At 45.2% G+C, this 15,219-nt stretch overlaps 1 long non-coding RNA gene across 1 annotated transcript in view; it reads right to left on the reverse strand.

The window, feature by feature from the left end:
- LOC142089314 (uncharacterized) overlaps nucleotides 1–15,219 on the reverse strand; it is a 41,953-nt gene that overhangs the window by 11,991 nt on the left and 14,743 nt on the right. The window contains exon 2 of the long non-coding RNA XR_012676160.1: nucleotides 8–139. This is a non-coding gene — a long non-coding RNA (uncharacterized LOC142089314). The remainder of the gene's footprint in view (nucleotides 1–7; nucleotides 140–15,219) is intronic.

The following is a 15,219-nucleotide window of genomic DNA, read 5'->3' on the forward strand; positions in this document are numbered from 1 at the left end:
TCTGTACCTCTTTCCAGGAGCAGAGATTTTGGATGACGATAACCTCGCAGTGCATCATCCTGGTGAAATCGTGGTCACAGTGATGTCAGGACGATCTCTGAGCCTCTTACCCCAGGCACAAACCAGGAAGAGCCAGTTCCTGTAATTCCAAAGTTGAGCCATATCAGAGCAAAACTAATCAGCTTGCTGGATGCCAGCAAATTAAATATTAATCTAAGTATTGTGAACACAAAAATGTTCATCTTCAGATATTTTCTGGCACGTGTCAAAATCAGAGTGGAACTAAGGCTTTATTCGTTTTCCATTATCAATTTAAATAAAAACACTCAGAAAAATGGGCAATGATGTGCAGCAGCCACTCAGCACAGATAATTACAGTGTAAGTTTAGGCAGCTAATCACTCCTAGAATATGCTTCAGATCGAGATAACTCTGACTGGCATGTTTCCCTGCTTTGTTAAATCAGACAGACTCTCAGCTTTGCCTGATGGGGATGAAGCTCCCAGAGTCAGCATCTTTAAGTAACAATAGGGCTGTCTGGCAGGCATGGAAGCTCATCCTGCCAGCCAGCAGCAGGACAGGTAGAAGGCCTCTACACCAGGAAAGCAAAGCAGCAAGAGGGAGGGACACAGCAGAAGCAAGGCTGGGAGGTGGGGCAGGCAGCACCAGGCAGAAGCATGGAGAGAGGTGGAGGAATGCAGGGCAGAGAGCACAGAGCAGGGCAGGAGTGGAAGCAGAAGTACAGAGAGCCATAAGCAAGGACACATCGAAGAACTGAGGAACCGCTGCAGCTGCAGCAGCGGGACAGGGAGGAACGGCTATGGGAAGGTACCGTCTTGCAGCCAGCCCCTCCCTGCAGGCCATCAGCTCTGGCCTTCAAGGTGCTCAGACAGAAGAGCTCCCAAGGCTGCCCACGTAGCAGCCCTCCCGCACAGCACTCACACCCCATCCTGAGCACCGCATGGCTCTTCCCTGTGGCCTCCCTGTTGCTGTGCTCTAACCATTGCGCTGCCCATTTTCCCAGCTGAGCCCCAACAGGGCCTGAGGAGCCATATTGGAGAGGGGAACGGCAATGCAGACAAGAGGAAGTAACGGCACTGAAAGCAAAGGATTGTTCGTCAAGGGAATCCACTTCTTTGGACTGTGGGCAAGAGGTGATTTTCCACAACCCTTTCTCTGGCATGTCGGGACCGACCTTCCCAGTGGGTGCCAGCCCACACGCTTTACATTCCAGTTTCAGCAAGGGCCTGCCTTTGCTGCGGTGGTCACAGCAGCAAGCAGGAATGGTGAGCTCTCTCCCAGCATGGGGCAGATGCAATGAATGCGGTCCATGTACCAGGGGATGGTGAAAGGGGCATCTACCTGAGACAGAACACACTCGGCTGCAATCTGGATAATTTTGCACTCACCAATGTCTGACCACTGTATTTACTTTACCCAGAATGGAAAAAATGAACCCCCCTTTATAGTTCTAGTGGATCACCCTTATGTTCTCAATCACTAATTTACATGGGCTTTTTGCTTGGAACTAGGGCAAGAATTATTTTTGTAACAGCATTCATGGATATTCTCTCTTCTGCTTAATTATTAACTTTGCTGTAGTAAATAAAGGGTGTTTATGAATTCCATCAATCTCCACAAACCTTTTGCATGTAAAGCACTGAGACATTTGTAATGAAGAAGCAGCATTCATTTTTGCTTTATTTAAAGGAATGAAATGATAAATATAGTTCTGTGGATGCTCTTGTGTAGTTTCTTAAATTCGAATGCCTGCCAGCAATTATGCCTGACTTACTAGCTGCTTCATTATAACAACCTAAAAGATAGGCGTGGACTGGAATAAATTGGGACTTTAAAGAGCTCATACACCCTTCAGCAACACACAGGTTTTCAGAGATGGCAGAAGCTAGTTAGTTAACACGGTGCTCAGTATTCTGTTTTGAAACTACGATATCTCTCCATGTCAGGAACTGTGCCTCGGCCGAACTCTTCAGCCATGTCTCTGAACGCTGCTTCTCACAGGCTCTGCTCACAGCGGTGGTAGAGAGCTGCTTTGGAGGCAAATGCAGAAATTCCATATTTACTTCCTTTAGCACATTCTGTGTCCAGCCTTTCTTTAGCCATGCTAATGGACTTGTATTCTGTGGAATGCTGGGTTGCTCTTTTCTTGTCCTTCTTCATCTTGATCCCCATTAGATGGAACGCACAGGGGAAGTGCCAGCCCCTGAATTATTCGGTGTAGTCCCCAAGATTAACCTCACCATTGAAAATGGACCTCTCTAGAGACACACAAACTAAAGCAGTAGCTGTGCCTGGGCGTTACACATCCCAGGACACCTCTCCCAATTATTTATACATCATATTGCTAAACAGGCATTGCCAGGGTTTCTTCTTCCGATCCAGTTTGACCCTGACAAACAGTAGTTTCCCTGAAACAGACATGTTCTCTTCTGTTTTCTAAATAATCATCAATCTTTTTTCCCTCTTGATTTAAGAACGCTATGATTTTTGGGTATGTGCTACTTAGGATCCTAGGGGCTCAGTACAAGCAACTGACAGAGAAGCCAGTAAATGATTCCAGCTGAGCAGCATAAAGAACTAGAGCTTTTGTCGATATAAAATGAAAATGACCATGCTCTCATTCTGGCAGAAACTGTGGTATTAGAAAGCATAGGTTTGACAAGACAAGCTAAAATCTACACTCTTCAGTTTCCAGTAGACCTATGCCATATTAATTATTTATCAAGATGTTTTCTTAAAGTAGTGTCTTTGTGTCTTTAATTTTCAATTCCCTTAATGCTATAAGGATCTCTGCTGGCAACGCATCAATTATTAATTGAGTTAAAACAATATTTGTTTTCCCCAAATACATTTTTGAATGCTGTCCTCATACCAGTTAGGTTTTTCTGAAACTTTAATGAGGGTCTCTGCTTTCCTCCAGACTCATAGCTGAGGCACAGACTTGGCCGGGCCTTTGATTTGGCTGTCGGAGCATGCATGGCACTACATCCTTCTCATTGTTTGTCCCACTGGGGCTGAGGGAGTGATCAAGCTAAACAGCTGTGATGAGGCAGGAGAAACAGCAGCACGTCTGTAATTGGGAATTTCAGTTGCTGAGTTCAAAGGTTCTGTTGTTGTAGTGACTGTTTGGCATTTTCATATTCCAGCAGCTGTCCCCAGGCTCAGTAGAGAAAGCCTGTGCTTTTCTCGGTTTGGAATACTTTTCTCCTAACAAAGAAAACAACAATGCAGTTCCTTTAATCTATGAGAAAGCCATTTCAATTCAGCAAAAGGATACTTAAAACATCATGGTTTTAAGAATTTTATGCAATCTCAGCCACTTCTCTCTCTGCCAAGGAGCATATAAAAAATTAAAACGCCAAATACTGCTTCTTGCTTTTCTAGGCCCTAATTATAAATACATTTTCACAAGGAGGACTCAGCTTAAGCCTAATATTGTGTGAAATCTCATAATTTCAATACCGTCTTCACTTGATGTGGATTGGTAATTGGAGCTGTGGAATCAATTTTTCCCATACTTGAAACACCCAAATGAGTATGAAATGTGTTGCATTTGTTCCATGCACGTCTACAGTTCTGCACTTTGCTTGGAGTTGAATGATCATCCTGATATATTTTTTATAACAGAGCAACGTTTCCTCAGACTTTGATGTTTCACGTATGGAGCTATTATAACCATTTGCCATTTAGATGCATGATCCGTGGCTAATCTCCAAAGCTTTGATGCATGCAGTAATTATTACTATTGATGTCATTGCACCATATTTAAAATATGAACATCTTTTTGTAAGTCTACAGCTAACAGAAGAGGGAGGCAACCAGTCCACACCAAGGCTGGAAATTTCCTGTTGGTAAAGAGTAAATCTCTGAAACAGTGACATCTTATAACCTTCAGTGAGGCACTGACTATGATGAATGCAAGGGCTCAGAGAGCAGGAAGGTGATGCAATGTGTGTATGGAGAACAGCTCTAGGAAACTGAGCCCTGAGGCCTCCAGATGCCACATTCTGACAATCTGCTCTCGATGCTTGACCCTGAACTCAGCCATATGGCATGTTTCAGGCAACTTCTGCACCTAGGGCTCTGAGTAATTTTAGCTGTGCAGCGTGTCACTGGCATTCAGGAGCCTGGTGTTCATTCAAACCATGGTTTTCAGACCTGGCTAAGCAGAACAGCTGGAAGTTCCCCAGAGCTCTTCACTGCCCTGTCATGAAACCTGGGGCTGGATAATTGGGGCGTTGTCATGAGGGTTCTTCATGAGAGCTGCAAAGCAGTGTGGGTCAAACAGCATCTCTCTTGGTCTAGTTGCTTTCACACTTTGACATTTCATCAGAACTGCCTGTCCTGCACAGATGCACAGGAACATGGGCATGGGGAGAAAGTGAAAATCCCCAGACAAGTTTGCTACTTGTGCATAAATTTTGGGTTTAGCCTTGGAGGAACAAATGTCATGTTTGTAAAGTTTAAAAGATGCCTTGACCTGGCTTTGATATGCTGCAGTGGAGTCAAGGTTTCTCATGAATTTCATCAAAAAGTTCACTTCTGTTCTCCTGGAAACTCCTCTTACTCTTTGTCTGCTTCTTCAGCTTTTTGGGGGCCATTTTTGCAAAAACAAAAGCCAAAATGGTCAATGGCAGCAGCCTGTGATGCCTTGGGGATCAGTGGAGAGAAAGAAGCAGCCACTGGATTACGACAAAGGAAACAGATCCCGGAGAATCTTTCTGGTGCAGGAGAGAGAGGGAGAAAGTTGGAGTCCCAAAAGACTGTGATGCATCCATAGCAGAGGAATTCAGGACAGTTTGTCAGGCCAATACCACACAGTGCAGAAAGCTGCATTTCCAAGCATGAACATCTCTAGGTAGGGAGCAGTCTGACAGATTCGCATTGCACAGAGAAAGGGACGCTTTAATGAACACCTTCTCCAGTACCTTGATTAGACTGTGCAGAACTATGGCCTGCAGAGATGTGTGCTGCTACACCAGTGGGCACAGGTAGGGTACACTGGCAGCCTTGACGCCTACTGTGCAGTTGTGGGTGCATGGCCAATCTCCCACAGATGCCCTGAGGATGGTTTGCTCTTCCATGCAAGTTGTGACAGGAGTGGATGTTTTTCATGGAGATGAAGATAAAACTACACTTTGAGAAGCAGTTACTGGCATACCTGCAGAGGGAAAAACAGAGAGCCTCCCCCACCAGACTCCTGTGCATAGCCTAGAGTCCCTGGCTGTGCTGAAACATCTTCTGGAGAGGGATCTCCAGCCCCGTCAGGCAGACACTTGCTGCAGAAGCAGACACATTCCTCAGCCTGATGTCTCAGGGCAAGCCCCTGCTGCTGTAAACGCATCTCATGTAAAAGTTGGCCAGTTTTAGCAGGCTGAGTCTGAAAAGCAGAAGTGCAGCCACCTCTTCAGCCTCAGTCCTGTTATTCTCTGCCTCTCCTACACAATCTCATAATAGAAGTGCTGGTCTGCTCACAAGTCTGGGAGTATTTCTTACCCCTGAGACAGTAACAACCAGTCAGGGCCAACCAGCTAACTAACTGGCCCACTAACTAACTGGCCCTCGCATCCCACACACACAGACACTGAGTGGATGTGCCATGTCTGAGGTTCCACAGAACGCTGACTGTGCAGGCAGACCCAGCCCCATAATGAACACTAACACTTTTTTCAAGTTTCAGCTGAATTACAAGGTAAGGAAAACTAACAATGCTCACAGTTCGTGTGGTCTTATTTGCTGCAGTAGCCTGAACGTATGTTTATCATTAGAACATATCTAGAGCTCTTCTGTTCTTGCAGAGGAAATGCAATGTAAAGCAAACACATTTAACAGGCCGCAGGAAAACACCACAGCTCACATGGCACTACCCCAGACTGGGGAAGGTGAGTCCCTGTTGGGGGAACACATGTGAGGCAGCCATGCAACTTGCTGCCTAATTACTTCCAATGCAAAACTGGCTCTGCATCACTGCCACAGCCAGGCACAACTTCAGCCAACTCTGCGCTCTGGGAGCACGCAGTGCTTGCACCAACCACGAGTTTGGCCCATGGGTGGGTTCATCTTCTAAACCAATCAACCGTTCTCCAACATGGATTACAAAGTGGTTGGAACCTGCACAGCTTAAATCATTTGGTACTTTATTTGCTCTGTTAAAGCACAACTTGACCCACCAACCTCTGCAAAACAGGTGTGATTCCTTGGTTTGCTCTAGAGCACCGGGAGGTTTAGCTCTGGTCTCCATACTCCAGCAGCCAAGGTAATGTTACAAAGCTGAAAATGTGTGGGCCTGTATTAGCACTTTCAACTTGCTAAAATGTACTTTATAGGTCTCTAATTACACCAAAGCAAACTGCATTAATATATTTAGTTAACTGTTCAATTATGCTACTGGCAACCATTTCTGGAAAGTCAAATTTAACAACTCTGAACATCTAACTAGTAGGAAAAAAGTTGTTTTGATTGCACATGAATGTTAATGGTTAATAAATTCTCAGAGCTTCTGTATCAGAATAATTTTGGTGTGCAAAGACTCATTTTTGTATCAAGAACCAATATTTGCTTTAATTATCTTAGAATAATGTATTCTGTATCTACAGAAAAACTTATTAGAAAATAACAACAGACAGAAAATAGACCATAGTCTTCGGCCTAAAAAGTCACATGGGTCTGAATACACTGGGAAGAGTCTGCTTGGAGCACATAGGACAAGATCAGTTTGATTCTGAAAGGTGGGTGGCTTAAGCTGCTGAACTCAGCCTCTTCCCAAGGACATCTGGAAGCAGCCTGCAGTGCAGTCTGGCTTAAAACAGCCAGCGGACACCAAGCTAAAGTTGTTACCCTGTATCTCCTTACAAAGAAAGATGTGCAACCAACAAAACTCTGGCTCCTGCAGACCAGGCCAAGTGCCAGGGAGACAGCCTGTCTGGACAGGGCATGCCCTGGTGCCTCTGTGCAGTGAGACAACCTTTCTGCACTTCCGTAAAACGTGTTAATTATAGGCTGCCTTTGCCTTGCTCAGACTGCACCGGTTGGTCTGACACGTCATGTCTGAGTAGAAATTTCATTGATTTTATTACGTACAGCCAGTGTTTTACATAGCAGGATCAAGAGACAGAAGACAGAGAGTGATTAGCTGAAAAAGAGAACAAAAGCAGAAGGCCAGCAAGGGCAAGATGGAAGGATCAGGAGTCGAGGGCAGACAAGAGCATCAGCAGTTAGGGAAGAGAAGCTCTTTGGAGCCACAAGCCAATTACACATAGCAAAGACATTCACTGTTCACTGGCTGGCTGGCCTCATCTTGCGTCCCAGCCTTACTCAGCCATTATGATCAGAGCCATGGCCTTTACTACCTCTGGCTCTTAGGAGGTGCATGTGGTTGCCCTGCTCATGTGGTCCTGACCTGCTCTGCTGGCTGCAGAACCTCTCCTCCCTAGGCCCCTGGTGACTTAGGCAGCTGCTGGTAATTCAGCAGCTGAGCCCTGCTATGCAAACAGGTTACAAAAATTGCTCCCAAAGACATTGGATGCAGTCAACTATCTAGAAGAAAAAGTGAATCCATGCAGAGAAGTGGAACCAGAACTCTATGCAGGTCCTGACCGAGGCAAGCCTCTTCCCTGGCTGGCAGAAATTCCTTTCTCGGCCTCCAAAGGCAGAACTCTGCATAGCTCCTAGAGACCCGGTGGACACCCTGGTGCTCCCAGTATCCATCACCTCCTTCTCAACTGCTTTTAAGATGATCACTGTACATGCCCTTCCTTTAATCTACCAAACTGGAAAGATTGTCAGTGTCACGGTTAGACATGCTGTGCTGTATTGTCATTTCAACCCAGGGGCACAAACCAGGGAGGGACAAGTGTGACTTATTCCTGTATGAACACTGTCTAATGTCCATGCCTGACAAACTAACAGCGCAGAAGACAGACATAACAAGAGCTTGCTTTACAGATGTCTCTATCCCCTTTCTAGTTAATGGGCAGTACTGCTATTCTCTTGATCCAAAATTGAGCAAAATTAGCAAGTTTGACATACTCCCTAGCAAAAGCTCAACTGCTCATCTTATCAGTGTACAGAGCATAAAAAAAGTGAGTGCAGGGAACTAGATTCACAGCTGATGTAAATCATACTAACTCCACGCTTGTCTGTGGGGTTGCTAACTGTGGAGCTAGCCCAGCACCATGAAAAGGCCTTGGCAGTGTTCATGTATTCCTATTTTACTTCCAAAACAAATGACCTGAATGCAGCATCTTGATCTTTAGCTGGTGACAAGAGACCTAACATGCTTCAGCACGACACAAAACGTTCCCAGATGTCTTTATCACCCACCAGGGCACTCCATTTGACTTCCCCAGCAGAGATCCTTGGTAAATCTATATTGTGAAGGAGAGACCAAGTTAATCTAGAACTGAATCATTTCATTTCATTCAGGCATTTCATTCTGCAATACAGCAACACAGATAAGAAAGCACTAGAAGGAGGTTAAGCAAAGACAGAATCTCTCTGAAAGGGCAATATCAAGGCCCAGGCCCGTCAAGACCAAGTGTTGCCTATTCAGAACACCCTGTGGTCACAGCAGGCCTGCTTCAGCTGGGAACAACCACCTCACAGAAGCTCCCCTTGGGCGTGAGTCTACTTCCCAGCCTGATACTTGCCTATCAGTGAGATATCTGCAAAGTCTAATCACAGTTTTAAAAACAGATGAATTCAAGCCTCAAATAGAGTAAGTTCAGAATGCAGGTAATTAGTAATCAAGTCTGGCCTGCATTCCCTCCCATTCTGGACCTGGCCAAGAGACCCTCAGAGATGCACGTAAAGATGACACAATCACCTGAGAAAATCTGCAAAAGAACCTCTGGGGTATTTAAGCATTCAAGTGGCAACGTAGCACAACACAGTCTTGCTTTAATGTAAATTACTAGCTGCCCTTCATGAGTCGGTTGTTTAAAATAAAACAGAAGTACCAATGGGGGACACTTTTCATAAAAATATGTTTGTGTATCTCAACGGCATGTAATAAAGTTCTCTGGTGTGACACTGATAACACATTAACCCTAGGTGTATCTGCCTAAGGTTACATACATTTCCAAACTAACACTTCTAAACCAACACTTCATGTAGATTGCTTTAAATTCACCGAAATAAGAAGCACAGCCAGCACAAGGTCATACCCATCATGCTCAGTCCCATCCCCTCATGCTCAGTCCTCGTGCATGTATCATCAGTTCCCGGATGGAAGGGTGGGTGGGCAAGCAGCTCTGGCTCAGGACACTACTTCTCTGCCAGGTTACAATCTGAACACAGCATCTCTTCTGGACAGGGTTCTAACAAGCCCACATTGTCACTTGAGGGTTGAGGATTATGGCGACAGGAAAGGAATTACAGCATTTCCAAAGAAAAAAGAGCCTATTAACCTGCTGCAGAGCACAGAGCTCTTTCCTGTGGCAGAAGGTGCTGTCCCTGCTTAGGAATCACAAAAACGACAGAAAAATCCCAGGAATTTCATCTGGAAACTTGTCCCAAAGTCATTTCTCAATGTGAAAACAAAAGGACACACAGGACTTTATCACCTGAAAGATGCTGCCTTGGATCTCATTCCGTCCCAAAACAAGTACAGTTGAAACATATGACACTTAATTTTTAGGCAGCAGTGTCAGCCTTGGCTTTTTAACTCACTATTCCACCTCAACTTGCTGCAGGAGTCACAATGAACAAGGGTTGCTCACTGTCTGTGGCACTCTCCCACTTATTAGCTGCCCAGATCTTAGTGTGCAAAGCACACAGCAGTAGGAACAAATGAACAATCCTCGCTGAGAGGGAAGCAGCTGAAATACCCATAATGAAAATTCAATGTTGAAAATGCTCTGAACTTATTTTCATTTTTTCAGGCTTACATTGAAAATAATAATTATTATTACCAAACACTTGATTTAATTTTTAAAAGTGATTATAAAACTGAGAATAATGGTGATATTGTGTTACTTTTCCCAAGGTGGGCATCAAAGCTAGAAAGTTGTGTATTTAACTAATGAGGCTGCAGATGGGACGCAGGTACCCACATAGCTTCTAAAGTCCAAAATGGGACTCTGGAAAGGATCCAGGTATCCCTCAACTCAAGAGGACAGAGAAGAAAAAATAATTTCAGCTGTTGCTGCCCTGGTCACTCTGTCAACAAATCAATAAAAGAGCTTCAATATCTACCATGAGAGCTTCTAATGCTGCATCATTTCTGCATCCTCAACAAGCTACTGGGTAGCTTCCCTGTCCTCTGTTGCAGTTCCAAAGAAATTTCTTCCAAACAATTTGACAAGACATTGGCAGAATAGGCTTTGCACAAGAATACCATAACTCCTTATCTCTTGCCAGCCTACAGAGATGGTGGAAAGTCTACAGAGAAGCAACTGTGTATCCTAGACGGCAACAATTGCAGTCAGTGCTTAGCAAAGACACAGAAAAAATGGTGAAGGATGAAATGCCATGCATGGAAAATTGCAACTACCTTTTCTTACTACCTTAGGTTCCTCATTTTTTCTGCGCAATCACTATTACATGACAGTGACTCCTAGCACAGTTAGATCATGGCCTTCTGTGGCCAAACACTGTACACATATACACTGTGTGAAACTGTCTTTACCACTGAGGTTTATATTCCACTGGATATATATCTTCTGAATACCAGAACAGAAAACAGCAGGTGATGCCTGTATTGCAGAAAGGTAAATAAAACAGCAGTCCGACCTTCATCACTTTACTGCCTGTGAGTACTTTTGGAGCTTGTAAAACTGCCCCTGCATCACATCTCCAGAGAGAGTTTTCCTCATTTTTCCCAGTGAGGCCAGAAAATGCCTTAGGGCTAGGTTCACAACAGCTCTCTCCAAGCAGATAAGGAATGAAACACCAGCATCCTTTTCCTCTATTCAGCCCTCCCTCCCTTCCTGTCCGGGATCTTTTTGGCCAACTAACTAGTTAGAAGAGAGTTACATTCTGAGCAACTTCAGGAATAAGGAAAAGTCCCAACTTCTTGCAGCAAAGTGCCAGAGTGCTTATCATCTGGATACACAGAAGAAATACCTGTACAGTATATAAATCACCTGTCATCATCCTCCCTGGAAAACTCATTATTATAATAGTCTAATCATTGTGATATCCACTGGTATTACTCCCACTAACATTAATCCTGATTAGTTCATCTGGTATTAATGTGGATGTCACAAGTACTTCCACGTGATTTTCCAGGCTTGTTGTGTGCTTAAGAACATCCTGGTTTCTGCTTCGAGGAAAAAAGCTGTTCATTTATCACCTGTAAGACAGTCAGGCACCAAAGTCCCAGGATTCATTAACTAAGCTGATCCCTGCCCTTAAGTCTCCCAGTGTCTTCCTCTTGGTGAAGAAAGTACTTCATACCCCGCCATTGTGCAAGATCCTTGGTGTAGGGGATTTGCATTTTAATTTTGTTATTTTGTGTACATTCCACAGAGCTGAGTGTAACATCAGTGCTCAACAATTAACAACCACCTGTCCACAACTCTGGAGTCTCAAAATCCAACCGATATGTAGGGCCAGTCTTTTAAAGAGAGGGGAGCAGCTGGGGTTTCCTACATGCGCTCTTCCGTGTCTGTGCTCTCCCCTGGACAGCGGAGTGGGACCAGCCTGCAGGCAGGTCCCACAGGCACCAGGCATTTCATGTCAGCCCGTGGCAGGTAGCACAACTGCTGGTGAGAGGCATATTCTCCTGTAGTAACAGGAACGGGGATAACTGTCTGCTCAGCCCAGGCATCTTATCACAGAGCCAAGAGTTTTACTACCAATTCCTTCAATGCTCTCTTACATTTCACTAGCTCTTAGACATGGCTGGAATATAAAGTATAATGCCACGTGAAGGACCATCAGCTAACCCATGCTGCCCTCTTCAGGAGCTGCCATTAAATCATTACCAGGGTGCGGCACAACCCTGCTGGGCAGGGAATAATTTGGACTGGTTTTCATAAATAGGCATACCAAGAACTTCATTTTAGCAAAGATAAAGTACTTCTCAAAAGGAAGGGCTTTTTCTACGGCACTAAACGCACTCAACTTCGGCTCAGGCTCATAGGAGCAAGAATCAGCTTTCCTTCAGGAAGAACATGCACCCAGGAGATGCAAAGGAAGATGAAGAGTAGGGCAGTAGTGGCAGTAGCTATACCCACTGTCTGTAACTGGGGAAGCAAACAGGTGGAAGGAGATGAAGGGTAGCAAAAGCTACACTCCCAGCTTCACGTTCTGATGCAGTGGATAGGACACGCATGGGGATTCCCTGATGGCACATGCCATCACACCCCACCACCGTGAGCTCGGCTGCTTGATCACAGTCACAGACTTGAAACACTGGCACTGTCCTACTTTGACAGAGGACTTTATAGCTCAGGAAGCAAAGCATCCAGTGACAAAGCAGTTGGTCCACCCACTGACAGGAATATCTTGCCCCAGAACTAGAAGGATGGGCATGTCACGCACAGGAGAGGAAGAATGCCAGGAGCCGATGTGCAGACTTCTTTGGGGCTTGTCCAGTCATAACCTCCTGAAGTAGGCGTGGAGAAGGGGTGAGTATCAAACAACAGGGACATAGCAATCAAAATGCAAACATTAATAGATCACATGAAGTGGGAACAACGGAGGATTTTAGCATTACATCAGTATAAGAAAAGACCAGAAAGAAAGTCCTTGAGAGAATTTCAACGGGTTATGTTTCATTAAAGAGCTAGAATTCAGCACAATGAGGCTGTGTTTGAAAGGTGCAACTCCATCTGGGAAGGTCATGGTCTAGCATGTGCTGCAAAGGCCTGCCAGTAATGCTGTCTCAGTAAAGGGCTTTTAACTTCTTCCCATTACACAAGAGGAAAAAGCTAGACCCATCATATCCAAAGCAGCTATCTGGAGGCAAGCTATGCACGTTTCGGAGATAGTGTGTTTATACTCCAATGATGTTTAAATCTTTTGTTCCCATCTGCCACCCAGGGACATCTTTGCATTTTGCTTTTACTTATCACCAAAGTCTATTCTCATTCCAGCCCACAGAGGCTAGTGAACAGTATTTCTTTATTTTTCATTCCAGAGGATTATTACTTAGGTTGAACACATTTGTCCCTAACAGAGATATAAGATGTTGGTCCCTAGGAATTCAGATGTTATTTAAAGTTCTTTTCCAATATCCAATTTGCCTTTTATTTATTTAGGGAGCTATTTCAGCAGGAACCTTGCTGTTGAGAGACACCATGACTTGTTTACAGCACTGGTCCTGAAGGCGGCCAGGAGCTGGGGGAGTCAGGCAGGCGGCAACGTTACAGATTAAAGAAGTAATTACAACAGAGAATACAACATTAAATAAAAGCAAAAATAGCAAAGACCAGGGAGGAAAAGGAAACGTAAATTGGGAAAAATACACTGGCGCTTAGGATAATCACAGTGCAGGGACTGGAGCATGCTCCTGAGCAAGCACTTCCCAGCCAGACATCACCTCACTTCAGAATAGCTCTCCCCGTGCATGTTGTGATCCTGTATGTGGCTGGTAGCCGGGCTGGCATGTCACCTTTCCAAAGGCTATCAGCCAGGCCTGCACTGACAGGATGGCTCCTGGACCACCGTTCAGCAGAAGGGCTTGTCTGGCTGCAGCGGAGCATGGGGCTGGTAACTCCCAGCAACAGACACGTGAATTCCTGACTCTGCCTGACTCTGCTCTGTTGCAGACATACTGTGCAGCCCTGGGCAAGCCTCTTCACCTTCTCTTCTGTCAAAGGTGCTGGGTGACAGTGACAGTCCCCTTCTCATTGTCTCACAAGAAAGTTATATACTTGTGACCATCTGGAGCTGCTTTAAGCCCGCCTGACAGGAGAAGAGGGACCGAACAAAATCTTGCAGCCAGGCATTCCCAGGCCCCCTCGCAATACAGCTCGCAGCCAGACATGCAGCGAGGAAAGGGACTGGACTCGGTCAGGTACCAGGGGCCGAGTAGCCTCATTCGCATGGAACTTCTCTGAAAATAACGCTCCTGGTGCGGAGAACTAGCCAGGTCCCTGTGCACAGCACCACGCTGCCAACCAGACACTCCTTCTGCGGCACTTCCTTTGGCAGCACCAAAAAACTGCATTCTCCTTAACTGTACGGGCTTATGAACAAGCATTAAGAAGGTACATCCATGCCCCAGACACAAAGTAGCTGCTAATTATTCCCGCAGCTGTTAGTTTCCTTTGGTCTCACTCTCTGATCATTTAATGGGAAGTAGATTATGCAATAATTGAATGTTGGAAGCAGCAGACCCTCCCCCCAGCAGGGGATACACATTATTTACCCATAAAAAATATTCCAAGGGTTATTACCATGTAAACTGTGATTAATTAAATTCACAGGAATTATTTCTGAGGCATGTAAATGGGAAGATTCCTGCAGAGGAAAAGCTGGGGAGCTGGCTCCATCCTGACACCAACACAGCCGTGGAGTTAGAGGAAGCCGTGAATTTACCCCCATGACTCTTGTGCTACACGGTGAGCAGCAAAGCGTGCAAAGGAATGGGAATGGTGGGGACTGGAGTCAGTGTCTGCTTAACCCATTCAAAATTTCCATCTAGAAAGGCCACAACCTCCTGACCATCTGCGTTCCTCCGCGCTAGCAGGCTGCTATCTCCTCGCACAGGCATTAAGAACACTCACCAAAAAGTGCATAGACTTAGATCACCATCCACTGCACAGAAGCCTCCATAAACATTCCCAGGGCCTCACTGACTGTCTCACAGAGAACGCAGAATGGATCCTAGATGCTGACTGAACCTCTTCGTCCCCTTTCTTCCTCCACACCAATCAATCAGCAAAACATCACCAGGTCAGGGTCTTGCCTACCAATCTCCAGTGGAATCCGACATCCATGCAACAAGGCACTTCTCTCCTGTCTTTAGATCTGACTTCCACTGCTGGCAATACAACTGTCACTGCAAGAACCAAACACGTTGCAGCCTAAGGTTGCAGTTATCTCTGACGAGCCAGAGGGAAATTTTAGAGGTAAATAAAACAACAGTAAAAAATATTGGCCCTAAGTGTAAACCTATATCATATGCAATTTCTTACCTAAAAAGAATTAGGATACTTAGGATAAATATTAGGGTCAAATTTAGGATAACATAGACATGTAAGAGTGGCCACATGAGTTCAGACCTGAAGTCCATTCAGCCCAAGATCCT

The sequence above is a fragment of the Calonectris borealis genome, chromosome 16, assembly GCF_964195595.1.
Source record: "Calonectris borealis chromosome 16, bCalBor7.hap1.2, whole genome shotgun sequence".
NCBI classification, from domain to species: domain Eukaryota; kingdom Metazoa; phylum Chordata; class Aves; order Procellariiformes; family Procellariidae; genus Calonectris; species Calonectris borealis.